Source organism: Eleutherodactylus coqui, chromosome 6 (genome assembly GCF_035609145.1).
Source record: "Eleutherodactylus coqui strain aEleCoq1 chromosome 6, aEleCoq1.hap1, whole genome shotgun sequence".
NCBI lineage: Eukaryota > Metazoa > Chordata > Amphibia > Anura > Eleutherodactylidae > Eleutherodactylus > Eleutherodactylus coqui.
The window spans coordinates 24019733-24035381 of NC_089842.1; the positions used below are offsets into that span (position 1 = coordinate 24019733).

General features: G+C 44.9%; 1 long non-coding RNA gene across 1 annotated transcript; it reads right to left on the bottom strand.

Moving 5' to 3' along the window:
- Nucleotides 1-2960: 2960 nt before the first annotated feature.
- LOC136631949 (uncharacterized) lies at nucleotides 2961-12902 on the bottom strand. Its single transcript, XR_010793103.1, has 4 exons — nucleotides 12640-12902; nucleotides 12425-12488; nucleotides 8692-8757; nucleotides 2961-3263 (listed from the first exon to the last, which is right to left on the bottom strand). It is a non-coding gene; the product is annotated as an uncharacterized lncRNA (long non-coding RNA).
- Nucleotides 12903-15649: the final 2747 nt, after the last annotated feature.

Consider the following 15649-nt stretch of genomic DNA (forward strand, 5'->3'; position numbering starts at 1 on the left):
CTGCAGCAGCGCCAGTGAGCAATTACCAGCCATGGCTGGTAATCATCTTCATGGTGACCTCGCATGCCGAAAGTGGGACAAACATCCCGCAAGCGGGACAAATGGCTGTCCTGCTTGGGGCCCCAGGGAAAGCAAGATGCAGGGTCCCAAAGTGGGACTGTCCCACCTATATTGGGTCATCTGGTCACCTTACCTATCCTCATGACAGGCCATTTATAGTAGATTGGGGGGTCCAAAGGCCTTGGACCCACTCCGACCAGCTGTTTGCCATTCTGGTGCACTACTGATCAGACATTGGATGGAAACAGGGGTGTGGGGAAACAGGCTGAACTAGATGGACATTGTCTCCTTTCAGCCTAACATACTATGTTACTATGTATTTGTGCAGGAAGTAGAAAGCCGGTTATCAGCAGTTTGCTGGTCTTCCCAATTTGCCCTGCAGTGGTCTGGCTTCAGATTACATGCCATTCAATTCAATTTAAACTTTGCATGCAATACTAAGTCAGACCGCTACAGGGCGAACCGGCAAACTGCTGATCACCGTGTGTCCCAGGCAGCAGACCTACGTCAATCTACTATTGATGACCCTTACTGAGGATAGGACACAGATAGTTTAGTTTTAAGTTTGCACATTTCTCTCCATCTATATACATCTCACACTCATTTCCCCTTCTATCTGCTACAGATTTCCCACCTTTATCTACTAGAGTAGGAGGAGCCTCATCTATGGGGCAGGAGGAGCCTCATCTATGGGGCAGGAGGAGCCTCATCTATGGGGCAGGAGGAGCCTCATCTATGGGGCAGGAGGAGCCTCGTCTATGGGGCAGGAGGAGCCTCGTCTATGGGGCAGGAGGAGCCTCGTCTATGGGGCAGGAGGAGCCTCGTCTATGGGGCAGGAGGAGCCTCGTCTATGGGGCAGGAGGAGCCTCGTCTACGGGGCAGGGGGAGCCTCGTCTACGGGGCAGGAGGAGCCTCGTCTACGGGGCAGGAGGAGCCTCGTCTACGGGGCAGGAGGAGCCTCGTCTACGGGGCAGGAGGAGCCTCGTCTACGGGGCAGGAGGAGCCTCGTCTACGGGGCAGGAGGAGCCTCGTCTACGGGGCAGGAGGAGCCTCGTCTACGGGGCAGGGGGAGCCTCGTCTACGGGGCAGGGGGAGCCTCGTCTACGGGGCAGGGGGAGCCTCGTCTACGGGGCAGGGGGAGCCTCGTCTACGGGGCAGGGGGAGCCTCGTCTACGGGGCAGGGGGAGCCTCGTCTACGGGGCAGGGGGAGCCTCGTCTACGGGGCAGGGGGAGCCTCGTCTACGGGGCAGGGGGAGCCGCTAAATTCACTATTTATTCTTCTCTTCCCTTAGTTTTCCTTTCTGAGTACTTTACCCTTGAAAGCTCCGTTCGCCCAGCAATCTGGATGGCTCCCTCCAGTCCTCGTCGCCTTTGGATCTTGAAAACCAGATAACCACCTGTAAGTGCTCTTGCACATGAGTATATGCAGTTCTGTTGTGTGAAATACAAAGTGTTTTCATGCACCAAAACTCAAGGTATTTCATTGTTCTTGCAAAAAAAAAAAATAGACGGTCTCATTGATTTCTCCTGCCTTCATAGATAAATACGCATGTATCATGTGTGTTTAATGCGTATTAACACAATCCCATAGACTTTAGGGGCTAATTTTGGTCACTAATACCGACAAAATTAAGACATGTTAAAATTAGAGATGAGCGAGGACGCTCTTTTAAGGCTGATGCTCGATCGTGCATCGGTCTTGTCGAGTAACTGATTACTCGATCGAGCACCATGCAAGATCTCTCTCACTCCCCCTTTTCCCCCGCTCCTCCCGCCGCCCCCCCCCCCCCCCCACATGTTGCTCGGTCGAGTAATCAGTTACTCGACAAAACCGATGCTCGATCGAGCATCAGCCTTAAACGAGCGTGCTCGCTCATCTCTAGCTATAATGTTTTTTCCTTGCGCGTGAAAAACGAACGGCTGGACATTGGGATGCAAATCAGTAGGATTTATGCTGTCCGTAATATGTAAAAATATGCACATAGTACGGACTGCAAATACACCCATGTGAATGAGCCCTAAGGCCGGATTCATACAGGCATAAGCACAATTGTATGACACATCTGTGGCGTATCTTTGCAGCCAAAATGAGTTTACGTGTACAGATTTAATCTTCGGGGTTTATATACTTGCGCAAAAGCACTGCGCGTTTGCGGACACAAATATATAGGCACTAAATCTCACTGATTTCCTGTTTATTCACAGCGCTTTTACGTGACCCTAATGATGTCAATGGGCTCTTGCACTGCGCAGAAGATGTGTATTTTTTTGGTGACTAAAATGCGCATTGCAATCAATGGGTTCTATGCCCCGCGTATCACGAGCGCAAATACACTTGTGGGAACAAGCCCTAATACTCAGGGGAGAAGCAAACACAGTTAGGGCTCGCACACACTTGCATTATTTTTTCACGCGATATCGCTGTGTTTTTTCACGCGATTGTCAATGGGACTTTCTAATGTTAAAAACGCATCGCGAGTTTGTGCTCAGCGATTTTTGTGCGATGCGTTTTTAACATTAGAAAGTCCCATTGACATTTGCGTTAAAAAAAATGCAAGTGTGTGGGAGCCCTTAGGCTGGCTGCACATGCACGCATGCGCAATTGCGCATGTCTTAGTGCAACTCTTTTGTGCAATGAACTAAGACTTTTTTGTGCGTGGGTCACAAACACAGCGATTGAAATGGCTAACACGTTCCAAATGTGTTTTTTTTTTTTTTTTTTTTTTCTAGCGGAATTACGCAGTGTTTCCCGCGTATCCTTGCGTATCGCGCACACGTTCGCGCACTCCCCACTGACTCCTATGGGGACCTTTGGTGCGCAAATACGCAGAAAACTAGATCCTGTCACAATGCAGGACGTCTGACCCTTAGTTATCAGATGACACAAGACAGACACAAGATGACTGCGAATCCTTTATTATAGTTTGTAAGAAACACAGAATGCGTCCGCAGACCGCGATAAGAGAAGACGGAGGATACACATTTGGCCGCCTCGCTGGGTTGCAGGGTCCCGGGCTCCTATGATTAGGGACAGTCCGCAGGTAGGACACAACTTAACTGGCTTTTATTCACAAACTCATATCCGTCATCACATTTGCAGCCTATGAAATAACCCTTGCTGCATACGTCACGTGGCGGCACGTTGCAGACTTTGGGGCACATGGTGCCGCAGTATGTGTATGTCTGGTTCTTGAGACACGATTCTGCAAATAATAATAATGTTAGTGGGGGAGGGGCTGCATAAAATAAAAAACAGAAGCATATACTGTAATCATGTGGATGACAGTGGCTTAGAGAGTAAGATATAGTGGCTCAGTGAGTAAGATATGGTGGCTCAGTGAGTAAGGGCTCATGCCCATGAGCGTATGCCTAAAACACCATGAGTTGCTGGCAAGGACTTGGCAGAGACCATGTATGGGCTGAGTATGCACTGTGCATGCCCGGGAATCTGACGCCATGGGCATGCGCAGTGTGATTTATTTATTTTTTTAATTCAGAGCAGGGATGCATATTGAAGCACTGCCCTACACAATGTTTTGCATACGGGCAGCGTATCATACGCAGACCATGGAAGGGCTCTGTATCATACGCAGAGAAGTAGAGCATGCTGCGATTCATTTCTTTTGCATAATAGATACGCTGTGTTCTCACGCTGGTGTGCATGGAACAATGAAAGTCCAATTACTTTCATTGCCTCCATTCACCATACATCATGCCTTAAGACATAGTGGCTCAGTGAGTAAGACATAGTGGCTCAGTGAGTAAGACATAGTGGCTCAGTGAGTAAGACATAGTGGCTCAGTGAGTAAGCCATAGTGGCTCAGTGAGTAAGCCATAGTGGCTCAGTGAGTAAGACATAGTGGCTCAGTGATAGTTACTTACTTGTGCATTTATTTATCCATTTAATCTATTCATGTCTCTATTTCTGCATCTATTGGTGTTATTACACTCCACTGTCTGTACTATGACTTGCATTATAAGTACTATATTCATGATTAATGAATGTGAAACAGATCGATCTTTGCTTTCAATACTACACGATTCCACACCCCAAACCTATGTTTATGATGTCAGGTCAGGGTTTACGCTCCTTTTTGAAGTAGAGAAAATGAAATAAAAAACAGAAATAAACTCAATGGTGTTAAAAAAAAAAAAACAAAAAAGAAAATAGAAGACAAATGGAAAAGCTTTCGGTTTCCGTTCCATCAATTTTCCATTTTTTTAGATGGAAAAAATAATACTGCAGACTGCGCTATTTCGCTGTCCCCAAAAAACTGAAGCCTAACGGAACAGACGCGAACTGAAGCCTTTTCGGTTTTTTTTTTTCAAACCCATTAAAATCAATGGGGAAAAAAATGGAAGCTTTTTTTTCATTATTTCAGTTTTTCTCCTCCAAAAAAGGGAGCAGAGGGACGTAAACCCTGACCCACCTATACTTATTGTCTATACTTCCTATTTTCCCCTAGACCTACACACCCAATCAGAATCTATATGTGAACCACTACTGCACATCCTATCTAATTCCATCACAGTGTTTTATCCTATTTTACCATATTACCCGCATTGTTCCGCCGAGTCCCCTTTTCTCTCATACACCCCTGTCTGTTGCCCCCGCTATGTGTAGTTACGCACCCAACCTTTCTTATTTATGACATATTTCAGCTATTTTCTACATTGTTGCATTATTACTCACCTTACATTGTATTTGATTTTGTGTGTTGACCTTAATTGATGACCGTATTCACTGATTTTGGCTATATATGGGTGGTTTCACGCCTGCGTCGGAGGTTCTGGTTTCCTACCCCATTCGGAAAGCAGGAAAGGGGAATCCCTATGGCCGAATGGCTATGTCTTAGGACGAACCCAAACAGCGCCAAATGGGCCCCAATGACTATAATAGGTTCCATTTCCTTTTTGCTCAGCTGCTGCATGCAGTGCTTGTTCATCCGGTATTTTGTAACGGAGCTGTGTCGGAATCTCCCACCTGAGGTTCCAACGTGGATGTGAAGCCACCCTACCTGTGTCCCCTTGTCCTTCCCTTCTCTTTCCCTCCACTTCTTCATACTACTTTTACCACGTATATACAGTCTGCTATCCAGTGATCATGGATCATGTTCCCCATTGCATTGTACTCGCATGCACCTCACATGCCATGCGCTACTGTGCCGGCCCCATTGAAAACAATGGGTGATACGATGCGAGGCGTTCTGAGGGAACGGCCAAAGATAGGATATGCTGCGCTATTTTCTCGCACCGCATTGCAGAAAAATAAACTCTCTCAGAATATTAATAAAGAAGGACATTGGTTCCCTACTTTGAAGCCGTTTTATTCCCTTGGAGCGCGGATAGTTTATTTTATCTACTCTGCAAACTCTCATGTGTATGACCCCGTTCAAAAGAAATGGGTTCACATACGTGCGAGATTTGTGCGTCTCGTAATGCGATTTTCTCGCCCGTGTGAAAGCGGGCTTAGAGCATAAAACTTTTTTCTACTTTCATTGAACTGTCCTGTGGGAGCCGAAGGATGATGTGCCGTATGGCGTGTGTGACATCATAGTCACATGTAATTACATCACTGTAGCCAAAATGACGCTGTGAACCAGTCATAGGCCTGAACATGGGGCACCTGAGACAGGGGATGGTTCCCCGCACACTAGCATATTTTGGAACATTTGCTGGCCACTTGTCAGCACGCGGCCCCATTATAAGCCTATGAGGACATGTACATTGGCTCTTTTTCACACTGACCAATGGTCCGTATGAAAAAACTTATGGACTATTGGTCAGTGTGAAAAAGAGTCAATATGCATGTCTTTACAACAGTTTCTGGCATAAACTATAATAACTGTCTGGGATCATGGAAGACCACACCCCCTTTCAATAAATCAAATTTCTATAAAACTGGGGGAAAAAAAAGTGTAAAAATAAAAAGTTGCAAATGTAGCATGCTTCATAATGTGCAAGATTGTTCCACAAGAATTGGGCTGCCGATGCCTAAATCGCGCCTATGTGTCCTCATGGTTACACACGGGCCGGGTTGCTTCATGCCTTTATTATGCCAGAGGCAAAGTGTGAAATGGCACCCCAACCCCCACTCCACATGCAAAAAAAAACCCCCACACAAGATACCCAACACATATTTGAACCAATGAGACTTATCTGAAGTGACAGAGCAATAGTGACCCCCTTAGGGGCCCCAATAGTAATAGTTACCCCATTAGTGGCCCCAGTAATAATAGTACGCCCGCATAGTGGCCCCAAAAGTAAGTGTTCCAATAGTAACCCCCTTAGTTGCCCCAATAGTGGCCCCAGTAGTAATAGTGCTCGCCTTACTGGCCCCAAAAGTAAGTGTCACCACTAGTAATAATGACCCCATTAGTGGCCTACTTCGATGGCTGCTACTGCCGTCAGTCTGTGACCTCTGACCTCTCCCTACCAGGCATTCAGACGCCAAGGGGGGAGAAGCCAGGGGTCACAGACTGATGACGGCAGCGGCGATCAGAGTGGAGCTACTGATGCAGTGAGTGAAAAGCTTGTTGGGTTGTTGCCTGGCTGGCCCGCAGCTGGCAATTGTTTTTTACCGGCCATTAATATGGCCAGTAAAAAATAAATACTGGCCAGCCACTGCTGCCCCTTTAAGGTCCTGAAGCCTGCCGCCTGAGGCGGCAGAGTCAGGTTGCCTCATGGTGCAGGTGCCCTTGCACATCCGAGGGTCAGGGGAATTATTATGTTAGCAGCTGTTTTTGACAGTAGCTTTGCCTTGTTTTTGCCTTTTGCCATACACATCAGACATTTGTGCCGCAGTTCCCATTGAATTCAATGCAAGCTGCACCCGCTAATCATCTACTGCTGACCTGTTGGTCATCAATAGAAAACATAAAAAAGTCCCAGAATATCCCTTTGATGACGTGCGCCAAATTAATAAATTACATTAAATTAATACCAACTTGCCACAGAATAAGTGGCACAAAGGCGGGCAGAAACAATTAGGCTCGGGCTATACAGAGACTTTTGGCTGTGACAGGGGTTGCATGACCAAAGATTGCTGTGTAGTTCTGCACTACCATTTTATATCACCTGAATCGCAGGCAGCCATGGCCGCAAGGTGCAGATTGCAAAAATTCACTGGTTGCTTTTTTTGTTCTGTGGCCCCCATTGACTTCCAGGTCGCAGGGCTACACAGCAATCTTTAGTAGTGCAACTCATGGCTGTATTTGCAGCTAGGCACTGGAGGTCAAGCGCCTAGGGCGTCCTGTTGTGGGGAGAAAGGCCAGGAGCCGTTGGAGAGCTTTTTTTGGTTAATGCCATCTTTTCACAATCCTCGTTTTGGACCTTTGTCTCCCGCTAGTCCAAGGAGGAGGGAGGGGGATGGAGTCTGCAGGGCATCACAGAGAAACCATTGCCAGATGGAGAGTGTGAAATGAGTATCTGAAGACAGCGAGGACCAGCACAGTGTGGCTAAGGTAAACTGTCAGCCAGCCGGGACAGCCTTAGTAGGAAAGTAGGAAAACTATGTCACATTGCTCTCCATACTCCAGGTGGCTTGTTACGTCCTTACATCATATATATCACACGTACCAACAATTCAAAGCATCACACTCAAACTGGAAATACAATTTTCCATGAACACACTGCAGCATTCTATAGTCCTCCATATCTCACAGTATCTGGTCACTGTCCATAAGGACACCCTTGTCAGCAGGCCTGCTAACTACCCCCCCCCCCCCCCCCCCGCATCCATGTAATTCTATGATGTGCAGACCAGTTTTAACAAAGCTTCTCCTCACTTCTGGTCTGTATCGTGAGTCCTCCATATTCCAGATTTCACCGTGCCATCACAGCCACAGCATTGACACCTCTTGCTTGTGCAGCATATAAATTTTGGCCCCTGGCCTCAAGGCCCTTTTGCGGCAAACCTTTTATGTAGGGTGCGTCCCTGTACCCAGAACTTTCCTGAGCCTTCTGGCTCTTTCTAAAGGGCGATATGAAACCTCCCTCACACCACCAGCCTTGCCAATGGACTGTTTCTAGGCGACAAAATACTAAAATGCCACTGTCTGCATCACAAAAGGGGCAGAACCTCCTCCTGGCAGCACTCTTCTCTTTAACCCCCTTTCTCACCCTGCCGCTGCACTGGTGGGGAGAATGGCCCCCTTCTGATACTTGCATGCACTTTCCTGCTTTTCCCCCACCCTGGCTGTATCACAGGGTCGGCGCTGGGGGTACTTCACAGAATACTAAAGGCATCTCGGTGTGCCTGTGGGTTCTCGGTCTATGCTGGGTACTGGGTGGTGGGCAGGGCTAATGCTCAGCACTCAGGTCACATGGAAATGAGCTGCTGAACCACTCCTAGTAGTAAGGGGGTGCACAATGTTACCATGCAGACACATGAGATTTTTCATAATACTTTTTCCAAAGTTACTTCATGGGTTTTTTTTTAAATTAGAGGCTTTGGAGCACTACAGAATTGGTTGCAAAAATGTACACACCCTTAAATTTTTCCATGCAAGTAATTACTGGGTAATGGGGAGAGCAGAGCTTACTGGGATGTGTTCACTGAGCAGCATTAATAGTCAGAGCATAAAAGTATAAAGCGTTAATAGACGGACGGTTATGATGTATAATACTTACCAGTAGGAGTTGCTTCGTTACAGGCTGTCGTTTCTGTGAGTATATTCATCAGCATGAAGGCTGCACCTACAAAGCACAAATCAGCAGAAATCAGTCATATATCGTTCTATGCAGAGAAATATTTAAAGCTACACATACAGGGGTGGACAAAAATATGGAAACACTGTATGAAATGCATGGGATTTTACCCATTAGCACTGAGCTGTCATTTTGACCTCTGCTTGGCTGGGAGCTTTCTTGCCAAATTTGTGTTTACTTCACCTCTTGCCCTGCTCTGCGTGGTTTTGGGAGTCCGCTGGTAATAGCAGCTGACTAGCTGAAACCCCTGACCAATGAAAGCTTGTTGCTTGGGCAGATGTTCACTGTGTAATATGACACACTTTACTATGTGTCATATTACCTTCACTTAAACTTCATGGGATTATAAATCAATATTTCAATAAGACGTGTAGAGACTGATTTTAACCCCTTAGTGAGAAAGCTTTTTTGTTTTTTTCCATTTTCGTTGTTTCCTCCTTCCTTTTAAAAAATCGTAACTCCTTTATCTATTCATCGCTCTAGTTGTATGAGGGCTTGTTTTTTGCGGGTCGAGTTGTATTTTTCATTGGTGCTATTTATTGTACCATATAATGTACAGAAAAACTTTAAAAAAATTCTAAGTGGAGAGAAATGGAAAAAAATGACATTCCTCCATCTGTCAGTGCATCTTGTTTCTTCGGCGCACAAACTGCAACAAAAATGACATAATAACTTTATTCTACGGGTCAGTACAATGATTATGATACCAAAATTATATATTTTTTTTGCTGTACTACTTGTATTTTTTCTTTAAGATATTAAATTTTTTAAAATTATTTTGTCTCCATTTTCTGCGCACAATAACTTTTTTATTTTTCCGTTGACATAGTTGTGTGCGGCTCATTTTGTGCCGTATGTCCTGTCATTTCTGTTGGTACAATTTTTGAACATATATGACTTTTTGATCCTTTTTATTACATTTTTTGTTGGAGACAGGGTGACCATAAAAGGGTATTTCTGGCATTCTTTAATCTTTTTTGTTCAGACGTTCACTGTGGAGAGTAAACAATGTGTTACTTTGATAGATCAGACTTACCAAATATGTATTTTGCTTTATTATTTAGATTATTTTATTGTTAATATGGCAGGGGGGTGGGGGGGAGTGGAACGTTTATTAATTTATTTTAATAATTGGTAAAACTTTATCGTTTTTATTTTCACACTTTTTCTTTTAGTCCCCAGGGGGGACCACAACTAGCGATGCTTTGATCACTCCTGCAGTATCGTGTAATGCCATAGCATTACATCATACTGCGATCTGACAGGCAGTCTATCAAGCCACACGACGGGGATGGCTTGATAGGCAGTCTGCCAAGAAAGCCCTGGAGCCTTTCAAAGGCCTCCGGCCTCCATGACGCCTGTATGGCTCCCAGCAATCTTATAGCGAGGGGGGGGGGGGGGGGCATACGGGATCCCTGAACATCGTTCAGGTGATTTAAATGCTGCTGTCCGAATTGACTGTGGCATTTAAAGGGTTAACAGCACTGATTGGCCGTGCGGCTTGTTGGGGATGTTGCCTGCAGGTGTGAGCAGTAAACAGTATGGAGGGATATGGAGAAATGTATGGAGGGATATAGCAGCGCTATCTCACTCCATACATGTCCTGCAATGGCAGGACGTAAAAACACTATGGGGCCGTCACTAAGGGGTTAAGGCATTCCTTTCATATGGTGTTTCCATATTTTTGTCCACCCCCTGTACACTAATAATCTGTTATGGTAACACTTCACCTTTGGTGTATCTACATCTCTACAGAAGGGAATCGCTTAAATAGTAATTCCTGTAGAAGGTGTTATGATCAGAATCATCCCCTTTAGCAGCTGCAGGGAAACTGTAGCTTGGAACAGTCTTATACCTCTAGATGCACTGTGCGGTAACTTCTGGAAGCACCCCCTCCCGCCCTCTCATATGGTGTACAGTCATAACGACAACATTCAGTTAAACATAATTATCAGCGTCATTTATTATGATGACAGATAAATGTACCGTACATCAGGTCCACTTCCAAAAAGTTATCTAAATAACAATTCTGCGCTGTCACCACAGCACACTGCAAAATAATGTACTGTAAGTAATACCAACATATACTGCTCAAAATACGGTTATACGGTGACCAGATAACGTACAGTAAACTAATAGCAGTGATAAGCAATGTAAAACGAATACCATTATACAAGGAATAGTGAGATTTGCAGTGTTCACAGGCTGTAGGTGTCAGGACACGTGTAGCGCCCCCTTTATCAGGGGTGGCTGTGTGATTGCACGAGTTGCAGACCCCAAAGTCCGGCCGGAAATTCATCTATCACTAGTCTATACTGTATTAAAAGGCAAGCTCCGTAAGGGACAATACTGATACTATCATTCAGGAGTCTGCCCTTTTTTTCTATAATTTCTCCCCAGAACTGCGGCGTTTTTCCTGCTTTTAGCAAAAAACGTTGTCAACTATTTGTAACAGAAGCGCAACAAGTGAGACAGGATCCAACCCCCCCCAGTGTCAGTGATAGGACGCACGGAGACTAATCGCAACCGCTGCAGCCCTGATATCTATGTCCCCAGAATAAACCCACTCAGGATATATTATATATATGATGACACAGAGAGAATACAGCTCGGAGGTCACATGACAGCGGGGTGCGGCGGGGACGCTTTCTGTCACCACTTAGAACTCTGAATGTAGCTTTGTAGGTAAATGAAAAAAGTAACATAAAATATCTAAAAATCAACACAAAAACTGCAAATCAAGAATTTTGAGTCACTTAAACCAGAAAACAACTACCTAAAAACAAATTAATACATTTTAAAAAAACGGGGCTACATGACACTTACAACTGAAGGCACCCAATATTAACTAGGTGTAATGGAGTGTAGAAACCTGATGTCTAGTTACTTCTGATGACTCAAAAAATCAATGCTGAGTCTCATCTAGATGGCTTATTAATCCTTTAGGTGCATCCGAAGGACTGCTATTCAAAGTACATATGCTGACATGATAAAGAATGCCTCGGCTAACAGCCTGGTCCCTTGTGATGACCCAGGCCAACAGTAAAGTGCAAAATCTCATGTAGATGAAGTCTATTAGCTTTTAGGGGAGTATCTACATTCAAAAATGAAGAATGGTACTTCCAAAAATAGGAATAAACTGGCTCAGGTAGAGCATGTACATTCAGTAGTGACGCTTAGTGCTTTCAGCAACAAGACTATTATGACTCCAAGGCATAATACTTCCTAAAGTTGGAACACATTTCTCTAGGAAGATCCTACTGCATCAAGAGCCTAATGCCTAAAGGAATTTCTTTCCACTATTAGTTTATTGCACAATCAAGTCCCCAGTAATCAGAGGTTCAGGCCAGATACAAAATCACTAAACTACCCAATAACACCAGAAACAAGGCTTCAACATGTAAGAACACTCAGAGGAGGCGCCATAAAAAATGGAGAAACAGATTTGCCACTGACTTTAAGATAGGAGCATCAAATTCGCAAGATTGTTAATAAGAGGCATTTTCAAATGTATTAAAAATTTTGTTTTAAGGGGTTTTTTTTCTATGAAGAGCTTTTTGTACTTTTGATACCCCCTCCGCCTCAGTAATTTGTTGATTAAACCAAAAATGTTATGAAAAGTGGAAATCTGCCCCAAACACGGAGAAATACTCACTCAGCGATAACAGCAGCAGCACATCGATGGATCTCATCTTCACTTCTGGAGTTTCACCTTCCACCTGTAGAATACAAAATACAATAAAAAAAAATAGAAATTGCAAGACCTCTGCTTGCTGTCGGTGAGTGGAGATCTGTCCTCATCTTGACACATGTGCAGGCATTGTTACAGTGTATCAGAGACGCTATAGGCGAGTAGTAGCAGGTAGCTACCTGTGAGAGGTCTCAGCTGTGATCTTCTGCCGGTGCAGAGATGTTCGGGATTACATAGGTCTCTGTGGGTGTGAGCAGGTTGTACATCTTCCTTGCATTATACATGCATTTAGTTCCTGGTTACGTCATGTCGGGTGTTATCTTTTATGCAACGTGTAGACAAAGACGATGTTAATATCAGGCCAAGACTCACAAAAGGAATTAATGTCTCCTTGTTACTATCTGTACAGATTCTGGGGGTAATAACAATGCCATCCACTGTGAGATTCTAAACTGATTTGTGCTACCAGGGTAATAACATGTATATTTACAGACTACATAAAGCTGCAACTGTGTATTATCTGCGTCCTCGCCAACTCTCAGAACATCCTGGAGGCTCACAAGAAAAGAAGATATCTTTTGCAGTCCCCGGAGAGTTGGCAAATCTCCAAGACAGAGCCGGTTCTGCCACTGGGTGCGGGATGCAATTGCTTGGGGTGCATGTGAGAAAAAAGTAACTGTATTTAACTTGTATATGGCCCAGCAGATCTTCCTCCACTGCCTCCTGCTGGCCATTGTCTCAAGAGTAGCAGGACAAAGGGGAGGACAACTGAAGATACACAAACTACTAGGCTGTAGTCAACTGTGTGAGGGCTGCGATCTACTGATGTCATGTGCAGAGGGGGGCAAATAAAGGCATCATTCATTGTAGGGGGCACAGAGAGGAGACATTTATTGTTGGGTATTTATCTTTTGGACACATAGAATGGAGGGGCAGATTGGCTATTGAACTTACAGTCCAGTTTGGTTCTGGGTTTGGTGGAGTTGAGGGAATTTTAAAAAATCTATTTGATGAAATGCATTGCATAAAAAGGGCATGGATGGCCTTATAAGTCTACTCACACTTTCTAGGTACTCTCCTTAAGGAGATTTGATACCCTTCCTGACCCACATCTGTAGGCCTCTCACTAGACAATTGGTGGCATTATTACTAGCTGGGTGTCGCGTCTTACCAATGCTGAATTGGAGCCGCAGGTGTAATAGCCGAGCCGGTCATTGGAGAGTAGTCAGAATAGCCAGGAGTAGTTATCGGGAAGTCATGGTATGCAGTACAAATGAATGAGACGGAAGCATAGTCAATGGAAGCCAAATGTCATCAGCAGGAGGTATCTGTATGCAGTACAAATGGATGAGACAGAAGCATAGTCAATAGAAGCCAAAGGTCAGCAGCAAGAGGTATCGATATGCAGTACAAATTGGATGAGATGGAAGCGTAGTCAATGGAAGCCAAAGGTCAGCAGCAGTAGGTATTGGTATGCTTGGAAAGGAGCCGAAGAAAGAGGAGATTGATTAAGCTGGTAGAACACAATAATCGAACAAGTCTCGGAATACGTCATTGATGAAGTGCTGGAAGGTAGTAGGAGCATTGCAGAGACCGAATGACATCACTAGAGATTCGAAGTGTCCAAAGCTTGTTCTAAAAACCATCTTCCATTCATTTCCGTAGCGAATCCGTAACATTACATGCTCTTCTGAGGTCTAGTTTAGTAAAGACCTTGGCTGTCCAAAGCCTCTCCAGCAGTTTTGAAATTAGCAGGAGAGGATAGCGATTCTTAACAGTATTCTTGGTTAGCTCCTGGTAGTCAATGCGTGGCTGAAGAGTAGAGTCCTTCTTTTTAACAAAGAAATGGGTGCTCCTGCAGGGAAGGAAAATGATCGGATTAAGCCCATGTTTAGATTCTCATCGAAATGTTGCAGAAGGGTCTCTAACTTTGGTTCTGTGAGGTTGTAGATATACCCAAGTTGAATAGAAGATCCAGGGAGAAAGCTCAATAGGACAATCATATGGTCGATGAGGTAGCAGCTGGTCAGCTTTCTTCTTGCTGCAGACATCCTTGAACATGTGGTAATGAGCCAGTACCTTCCCAAAGTCCTGTTGATCATCCACAGTGTCTTACACTGGTTCAGTGGTGAATGGTGCTACCTGGCATTTCTCTTTACAAAATTCTGAAGGGAAAGCAATAGTCCTTGATTCACAGTTGATAGAGGGATTGTGGGCAGAGAACCAAGGGATCCAGAGAATCAACAGAAATTTAGGGAACGAAATGAGCTGGAAGCGTAGTCAATGGAAGCCAAAGTCAGTAGCAGGAGGTATCGGTATGCTTGGAGAGGAGCCGGAGGAAGAGAAGCTTGATAAAGGTGGTAGAACACAATAATCACATACTGAAGGAGTGGCAGGGCTAGGCTTATATAGGAAGTCCTAATTAGTAGGGGCAGACCCAAAACAGGGAGACAGGAAGTAAATTTAGCAGGAGCTAGGAAACATAGAACAAGGGTAAGTTTCAGCAAGGAACTGTCCCAGAGCTGCCGACTGGAACACAAGAGGTTGTGGGTTCAGGCCAGACACTGGGACACTACAGATGAGGAGATTGTGTAAATATTTCCAACGTGAAGCCAGGTGGCTGGAAAAGATATCTGGAAGAACTCATGATGACGGTCTGGGCCAGATGGAGAAGAAAAGTTGTAGAGGACGCTACCTGTAATCACTGAATATAAGGGTACTGTTTTACTATTGTAATATTGTCACAGTGCGCCCCCACGTGGTCCTCTCTGTCCCTCTCCCATCACTTTCCTGAATATTAGGGCATCCTCCCCTTAGGGCAATTAGTCTTTTCCTGACATTTGTGACAAAGCTGTTAGTTTGTTCTGTCCTGTTCATTGACCAATTGGCTGAGCAACGTGATCCAATCACAGCACTCACTTGCTGGAGGCGGGGTATTCCGTTATCAGGAAAAGGGTGCTCTGTCAACGCTGAGGATTACACTGTAGCCTACTGAAGACCAGCGCGAGGGACCCAGATGCTGCTGACTTAGTGAGTATAAGACACCCCCCGAAAATACAGACATGAAGGAACAAAAGGACATGTGCCGTCTTACATGTTTCAGGCAAGGATTAAGGGCAACATGTCCTTTTGTTCCTCCATGTTTGCTTGGATCATCTAATAAAGACTGAAGCGTTTAACCCAACGCTG